The sequence below is a fragment of the Dipteris shenzhenensis genome, chromosome 10 (genome assembly GCF_047967505.1).
Source record: "Dipteris shenzhenensis isolate YYH24624 ecotype China chromosome 10, Dip_SZ_1.0, whole genome shotgun sequence".
NCBI lineage: Eukaryota > Viridiplantae > Streptophyta > Polypodiopsida > Gleicheniales > Dipteridaceae > Dipteris > Dipteris shenzhenensis.
The window spans coordinates 15,206,269-15,216,092 of NC_141605.1; positions in this window are offsets into that span (position 1 = coordinate 15,206,269).

Consider the following 9,824-nt stretch of genomic DNA (forward strand, 5'->3'; position numbering starts at 1 on the left):
TTATCAGTAGGTTAGGAGTAAGTTCCACATGGTGGGCTTACTCCCCACCATGTGATCTTACCTTTTGGGTTGGGGGTGGGCCACACACACACACACACAAAAAGAAAAAAGAAAAAAAGAAGAAGAAAAAGATTAGTAAATGTATCTCACACACACAGACACTTGTTTCTTTACACACACACACACACACACACACACATGAATACTTTCCTAACTATGAACTATTCTTTTATGTATCCTCATGAAATCTTCCCTTTACACTTTCTTTTGAACCACCCCACATACCAAGCCCACAAATCATCCCATACCTCCTCTAATCCCTTCTTAACCGATGCACTCATTCGCTCCTTACTCCACTTGTGACTTAAACTTCACTTGTGTGGCTAAATTGATTTTTTAATTATCTAAGAATCCATTTGGTCCTAGGTAAAGCGATAGCAAGCCGAGGAAAACATACATTACCTATCTACCCAAATGTAACTATGATGTTTTAACACCTAGTTTGTTTGGATGATGGCAGGTAAGTGGATCCCGACCTCATAATCTGGACTGCCTGAGGATTTAACATCTTTTTTCAATATTACATTTGTCAAACTCAATATTATTAAAAATTCTTAATTGTGATCGAAATTTTTGGAAACTCTAGTTGCATTTTTCCACTTAGATGTCTCAAATATTTTTTCCTTATATGTTTCTCTTTTTTAACTTTTTATCCAATTGATGGAATTAATTGCATGGCTCAATTATTGATGGGACTTTTTAATCTAAACACACACATGAATTCTTTCCCAATTATGAATTATTCTTTTATGTACCCCTATGAAATCTTCCCTTTACACTTTCTTTTTAACCACCCCACATATCAAGCCCACTAATCGTCCCATACCTCCGCTAATCCCTTCTCAACCCATGAACTCATTCGCTCCTTAGTCCACTTGAGACTTAAACTTCCCTTGTGGCTAATTTGTTTTTTAAAAAAAATATCTAAGAATCCATATAGTTGTTTATATTCCTAGGTAAAGCGATAACAAGCGGGGAAAACATGCATTATCTCTACCTAAGCGTAACTATGATGCTCTAACACCTAGTTTGTTTGGATGGTGGCAAGTAAGTGGACCCCGACCTCGGAACCTTAACTGCCTGAGGATTCGACTATTGGCATTATTTTTTCATTTTGACACTTATCATACAGATCGACTTTTATTCACTTATTATCAATAGGTGGAGAGTAAGTTCGACATGGTGGGCTTACTCCTCACCATGTGGTCTTATTCTCTGGGTTGGGAGTGCCTTCCCCCCCACATACACATATAAAAAAATAAATAAATAATGATTAGTAAATGTATCTCACACACATAGACACTTATTTCTTTACACAACATGAACACACACACAAACATGAATACTTCCCCAACTATGAATTATTCTTTTATGTACCCCCATGAAATCTTCCCTTTATACTTTCTTTTTAACCACCCCACATACCAAGCCTACTAATCGTCCCATACCTCCTCTAATCCCTTCTCAACCCATGCACTAATTCGCTTCTTACTCCACTTGTGACTTAAACTTCACTTGTGTCTTTAAAAAAAAATAAAAAATCTAAGAATCCATATGGTTGTCTATATTCCTACGTAAAGCGATAACAAGCCGAGGAAAACATGCATTAGCTATCTACCCAAATGTAACTATGATGTTCTAACACCTAGTTTGTTTGGATGGTGGCAGGTAAGTGGACGCTGACCTCAGAACCTGGATTGCCTGAGGATTTGACATCTTTTTTCAAGATTATGTTTGTCAAACTCAATATTATTAAAAATTCTTAATTTTGATCAAAATTTTGGCAAAATCTAGATGCATTTTCCAACTTAGATGTCTCAAATATTTTTTCCTTATATGTTTCTCTTTTTAAACTTTTTATCCAATTGATGGAATTAATTGTATGGCTCAATTGTTGATGGGACTTTTTAATCTAAACATACACACACACACACACACACACACTTTTTGGGGTGAAAACTAGCTATCTTTATATTACAAAAACAGTCATGTAGAAAGGGACATTCTGCTACAAGTATAGGAAGACCTCATTATATGACATGAAAGTTGGATAATCTAAGTTTCGCACATGTAGACAGTCGTAAAATGATTGTTGTAAAGATGCACAGAAGAACTAATATTTGAAAAGAGAAGGATCACCAAAGACCCTATGATTGTGGTCCTTCCATTGGGTCCATAGTGCCCAATAACGAATTAGGTAAAAGAGAAGATCATATCCCGGTCTCATCAAACAACCAAAGTATCTTTCCAAAGGAAGCACTAGGGGAGCAATCCTTAAGGTGTTATTGTAGCAATAGCAAGAAATCATGCGACTCCAGGATAACAAAACAAATGAGGCATAAACTCTTGTAGAGCCTGACCTGTGGTGGCAGGAGCTAACGATGATGAGCTAAAAGCTATCCAAAAGGGAGAACCCCAAGCATAACCCACCATAAAAAGAACTTTTGTCGAAGTGGATCCCAATATGTTGTAACCTTTTTTACCACCACTTAGATGAGCATGCCACTGACTAGATTTGACTGGCATGAAGGGAAACCCAAGGAGGAGGCAATAAGATCCGATATAAAGATGCAATTGTGATATCAAATAACAGTAATGGGGACGGCGAACACAATCCTAAGATTGAAGCACCTATCCTTTGAGGCAATCATCAATCTCAAGAAAAGGTATTGGCTGAAAGTCATGGAGCATTTGTAACAATAAACCCTATATAGGTCTATAATGATGTCCTAGAGAGAACTGCCTGACAAGTGCAAGAAAAGATACGACCATACCCATCACATCAAGCACATCATCCACTTGATAAATACCTTTCGTCCAAAAAAAATAAGAGTGCCGAGGTCCTATAAGGCCAAAGGAGGCGTGAAAGCCTTTAACCAATGAGTACTCTCAGCACACAAAGAGTTACCTACCAGAATATCCCTACCATTCCACGTAAGGTGCAAGACGATAGGCTTCCACTCAACAATCAAACTAGAGACATAAGAGGAACCCTTAATTTTTCCTTCAATGTGACCTAGTAGCAAGTCCCATTGAGTGGGCTTCCAGTGACCAAAAGCCAAAGTAGACAAGTGTAATACTGGGCGTCGCATCATAAAAATCCATGGCTGATCACCTTGCATAAACTGTAGCATCATTTTCCCCTTATGAGCTAGAATATGCATGTGAACATTAGGGATATTGAGTCCCCCTATGCAAGGGTGATCCATTGACAGTAGCCTAAGGGCTTCACAGTAAAAACATGACCGCTAGAAATTCTCCATGATAGTAGACATAAAATAATCAAGGCCTTGCTTAGTAATCATCACCAAAGGAAAATAAAACTACATTTGTGCCACCAAAATTGCCAAACATGCAAAGGCCATGTTTCCAGTTTCTAGTATTCCATCTTTTTCCTAAGTATGTCAAGCACCCAATCCATTTGCTGACGGTGAGCGACTGTCCACCCCAAAGGGTAACCAAGATGCCATACCAATTGTGTGGGTAAAACAATGTCCCCTAGCCATTGCAAGTGATGCTAAGCTTTCTCATGAAGAGGCATAAGTTTTGATTTTTGAAAATTGACATCCAGACCAACAATGAGACCATCAAGTGATAGAGCCTTGACATGAAAGACCTATTAAATTAGTATTTTGAAGTAGGAAAAGGGCATCATCTTGGGTCTACTAATATGTATTTGTAAACCATGCAAAGCACCCAAATCCACTGAATGATCCATGTATCAAAGCATGGGCTAAGTAGCTATGGCATTGAACAAAGTTATAAGGGGACATCCTTGTCTCACCAAACAAAAAAGCGTCCAATTATGCATAATATCCCCTTCTAGAATGCTAATGGCTTGACTGTCTTGATAAAGCCAATAAATAACGTGCTGCATTTAAGCCTCGAACTCTGAACTTACGTGAGTGCATGAACGCGTGCGCACACACACACACAATAATTTTGCTTAGTAAATGTATCTCACACACACAGACACTTATTTCTTTACACACATACACACACACACAAGTTTGTGTTATCATTGTGTGGTGATTGGTACATGCACACGCACATGTGCTATATATGTTTCAAAGAAGGTAAAACTGATGTGAAACATTGATACCTTTGAGTCATACAATGATTTGGATACGGAGATGATTATGGCATGTGTCCGGTAGGAAATATCTTCCACAATCACGTGTACTACAAATGTTCCAAATTTGAGCTATATGGTCTTTATGTGGATATGATCCTGAAATTGTTCCAAAGACACTAATACAATGTGCTCCATGAATATGATGAAATTATTTGAGACACTATATTTATGTCAAGAACTGAACTTGTTCCATGGATGACATAATATGATCACGATGAAACATTTTTTGTGATTATGGATAGGGGAATTTGGCAATTATCCTAGGAGCTGATATCCAAAACTATGGGGAGATATCTAAGGCTCATTGGATAAGAGAATACGAGTGAAAATGGAGATGGAAGGTTGTCAACTAGGCCACCTATTTTTATAGGGGAGTGGTGGCAAAACCATACAATCATGCATAGCCTCCCCATGTTATTTTTAAAATCATGTATGGGCATGCCATTCTGGCAACCAATTTAGCAAATTAACATTAAACTTAGAATATATTGGAGAAGACCACTACATCATTACCATGAGAAAATATTGGAGATGACCACTACATCATATTGGAGAAGACCACTACATCATTACCATGAGAAAATGTTGTTCATAATGCATATATATATAGCAAAATATTCTAAACTAAATTAAATATACATTTAATGTAAAATGAATTAAAAATTAAAAATATAAATACATTATCTAAGATAAACTTAAATTCAAAAATACAAAAAAATTATATATTAAATTCATTAATTTTGATTTAAATAAAACATGATATACAAACTAATGAGATACAAATTATGTAAACACATAAATTATAAACTAAGATAAATAATTAAAAATAAAATGATGAAATGGTACACCTCCCTCTCCACTTTATGCTAGATTAACCAATAACTAATTAACTAAGTAACTAATTAACTAAATAATTAGTTAATTAATTAATTAATTAATTTACTAACCCCCTACCATATAACCCCTCCCCTTATTAATTAATTCGGATGGAGTGACGGAAGTTTGGAGAGTCGATGCAAGTGCGGGGGGTGATTGGGTGATTAAGGGGTGGGGATTATAGGGTGGGAAGAAAGGGGATTATGGGATTAAGGCAGTGGTGGAGATTAAGGAGTGGGAAGAAAGGGGAGGAGAGAGTAAAATCTCTACTTGTTAGGATCGTCGGGGACGACGATGATGAATTAGGGGAGGAGGAGATCAGGAAAAGAAGAGGTCAGGAAAGTGAGAATAGAAATGAGAGGGATTCAAATTTCTAGAGAGTTTAGGATAAAATTTGCCCGGGAGATTCAAATTTGAAATATAAACTAAAAGTGCAGGAGGATTTGAATTTAAACTACAAACAAAAGAGCCAACATTCTCCTAAACAAAAACCCCAACATTCTCCTAAACATTTTTTCATCCTTTCCTTACCAAACACGCACGACATTCTCTTTCCCAAGATCTCTTACCGACAATAGTACAGGAGTAAGAGATCTTTCCAACACTTTTTCTCTGTTGTATTTTTTAAGAGTACGACATTTATAGTTGGCTCCTCCCAATTTCTTCTCACTCCCTTCTCTGGTACTTCTACTTGGTTTCCCATCCCAATTTCTTCCAACCTCTTTCTCTCCCTCCAACCCGCTCCTGAATGTCTGTTAATCAAAATTTTCATTGATGTTCAAATGTCCATCGCTCACCACAATCGTCGTCCCCCGCTACAGCATCGATTTTCTATTGTCACCTGCCACATCGCTCGCCTCTTTCAAAATTTTTTGTTCAAAAATTCTGTCGTTCACTACATCACAAAAAATCAGACCATTGCCATTGCCCACTGTCACTATTGCTGCCCATTATCCGCCATCGCCATCGCCATTGCCTGCCCACCGTCGCCTACCTACCAGTGCAATCGCCCGCCCATCGACGCGATTGCCTGCCCATCGGCATAATTGTCGCCATGCAATTGCTCGCCTGCCCCCGCTATCGCCCGCCCATTGAGTAAAGGGGAGTTATCCCCTCCCCTTTCTCCTTGGCGATCGGGGCCACGAGGGAATAAGGGAAGGGATCCCTCATGCCCTCCTTTTGTCATGCCCCTTTCCTCACACGGCCCTTTCCTCCCTTCCATGGCGTGTCTTTCTTGCGGCTTTCGTTCCATCGCGACTTCCGTTCGCATTCCCTCCCTCAATCATTCTCGTCCCATCCCTTTCCTTCAGTCCTATTCCCTCCCTTCTGTTGCGGTCCCTCCCTCTGTCGTTGCCTCTCTCATCCTTCCCATCTTTTTTCTTACATCCTTTCTCTCTCTTCTCTTGCTTCTTTCGTCGGCCAAAAGATTCGTTTCTCTCTCTCGATTTCAGTTTCTTAAATATTTAAGAAAAGAAAACATGAATATAAATTCTTCATACCTGGCTACGCTAGATGAAGGTTTTGTAGATAGGATGTAGACTCGGTTTTGTAGATAGGCTCCTTGATTCTTTCTCTTTCTCCTTCTTGCTCCAATTGATTGAGATAAGAATGAATGAAGAGAAGAAGACCTTTTTATACTTCTTTAGGGCAAATTAATATTTTCCTTTTCTACCCTTCTCTTTTCTTTCTTTTCACTAACCTTTTTGCTTTTCCTTTCCTTTCACCCTTCTCTCTCTTTCATACTAAGCACAATTATTCTTGATTAATTATACTAAATTGTTTTCATAATAAACACACCTTTTTTAAGACTACTAACCTCACAAATAGTTTTCTATAGGCATCCTTCTCTTGATTAATAAATATCCTACTAAGAATAAATGATTTCATAATAATTAGACTCAATTATTTTCTTAATAAATACCTCACAAATACTTTTCATGTCAATTGTTACTCAAAATTAGCTATCCATTGAATCATGCCTTTTTTAAAACTACTAACTTTACGAACTCTTAGGTGTGTTATCTAAACAAGTACTTATTGGATGGGGGCTCCACTTTGCACCCAAGTCAATACCACCTAGATTGAGGTGCATGCAAAGTATTGTGTCCATTGCATTGTTGATCAAGCATTGAACACAGTTTTTCCCTCAGTATGTTGCACGTTCCTAAAAAAATGTGCTCCTACATGTGTTATCCAAACAAGTACTATTAGATATGCTCAATGCCCCACCTTCCTGGTAACCACCAATGGTCCAAAGTGCTCAAGTTGTAAGACCCCATATGAGGAGAAGCCATGTGTGAGCCCGGGACACTAGATGGATCCTAACTTACATGTCAGATGAGGTCTATCAATGAGACCGTTGATGGTAGAAAGCTGGTCTATGTGAGTCTAGCATATGGGCTAGGTAGGGTAGGTAAGTTAGTAGCACAACAAGGCACATTGTCTTGATTGTGTGGGAGCCCCTTATGCGACGGTATAGGGAATATTCCATGAATATTCCATGGACAACTAGTCGGTTCCACCGACTAGGTTGACTGGTCAGCTTCACTGACTAGGTTGACTAGTCGGTTCCACCAACTACGTTGATCCGACTACCGCCCTCATAGCTATAAAGAGGCTACCTCCCTAGTCCATTGTACCAGATCATATCTTCCAGTAGAGATCTTCTAGCTAGGAGCTCTTCACCTAGTATCTGTCTAGATTGCCATCTAAGCTCCAATGTGGGAGTGCACGGGTTGACAGAGGTATCATCTGTACGACATCAGTATTGAAGGAAAATTTTGTTCATCTCCAGTTTGTTGGGTACTCTCTATTCTTTGTTCAGTTTCTGTTTCACTGTGCCATGTAATTTAATAAGTACTTATCGGATGGACAGGCCACATTGCATGCAACTCAATATGACCTAGGGTGAGGTGTGTGTGCAAAAAATTGTGTCCATCGGATATGCTTTGTATGGTTGATTAAGAATTAAACATCGTATTTGCCATAGTGTCATGCACAACCATATAAAAACATGGTCCTAGGTGTGTTATTGTTGCAAGAAGTACTTATCGGATGGGCATGCCACTTTGCAAGCATGTAAATACCACCTATTTTGAGATGCATGCAAAGCATTGTTTCTATCGGATATGATTTGCATGGTCGATTACACATTATACATCGTTTTCCCCTAGTGTTATGCACCACCATAAAAAAACATAGTCCTAGGTGTGTTAAGAACTTATCGTATGGGCATGCAACTTTGCACACAAGTCCATACCATCTAGGTTGAGGTGTGTGCAAAGTATTGTGCCCATTGCATATGCTTTGAATGGTCGATCAAGAATTAAACATCGTTTTTACCTTAGTGTCATGCACAACCATATAAAAACATGGTCTTAGGTGTGTTATTCCAACATGTACTTTTTGGATGGGTGCTCCACTTTGCAAGCAATGGGGTAAATTTGCCTATAGAGTCATGTTTTGGCCTTTGTAATGCCCCGGCCACATTGCAGAGAGTCATGTTCACAACTTTCAAGTCATTTTTTAATAAGTTTCTACAATTGTTCTTGGATGATTTGTGCATCCACTCGAACAAAAAAGACCACTTCAAATGTCTTGAAGCAATTCTAATCAAATGTAGAGAGTATGGCATCTCCCTATACCTAGTTTGAGGCATGTGCAAAGTATTGTGCCCATCAAATAGGCTTTGCATTGTCAATCAAGCATTAAACACCATTTTTGCCTCAATGTCATGCACAATCATATAAAAACATGGTCCTAGGTGTCTTATTCCAACAAGTACTTATCGGATGGGCACAGCACTTTGCAAGCATGTAAATACCACCTAGGTTGAGATAGGTGCAAAGTATTGTGTCCATCGGATATGATTTTCATGCTCGATCATGCATTAAACATCTGTTTCCCCCTAGTGTTATGCACCACCATTAAAAAACATAGTCCTAGGTGTATTATTTGAACAAGAACTTATCGTATGGGGGTGCAACTTTGCACACAAGTCCATACCATCTAGGTTGAGGTGCATGCAAAGTATTGTGTCCATCGCATGGTCGGTCAAGAATTAAACATCATTTTTGCCTTAGTGTCATGCACAACCATATAAAAACATGGTCCTAGGTGTGTTATTCCAACATGTACTTATCGAATGGGTGCTCCATTTGGCAATCATGTAAATACCACCTAGGTTGAGGCAGGTGCAAATTATTGTTCCCATCGGATAGGCTGTGCATTGTCAATCAAGCATTAAACCCTATTTTTGCCTCTGTCATGCACATCCATAAAAAAACACACTCCTAGGTGTGTTATCCGAACAAGTACTTATCGGATGGGCACACCACTTTGCATGCAAGTCAAAACCATGTAGGTTGAGATGCATACAAATTATTGTGCCGATCGGATACGATTTGCATGCTCAATCACGCATTATACAAGGTTTTCCTCCTAGTGTTATTCATAATTGTCAATAAAAGCGCTCCCAGGTGTGTTATCCGCATAGGTTCTTATGGGATGGGCAACTTTGCATGCACATAAATATAACCTGAATAGAGACTTATGAAAAGTATTGAGGCCATCAGATAAGATATGCATGGTCGACCAAGCATTAAACTCCGCTTTTGCCTTAGTGTCATGCACAAGCGTCAAAAAACATTGTCCTGGGTGTGTTATTCCAACAAGTACTTATCGGATTGGCATGCCACATTGCATGCAACTCAATACCACCTAGGTTGAGGTGCATAAAAAGTATCGTGTCCAT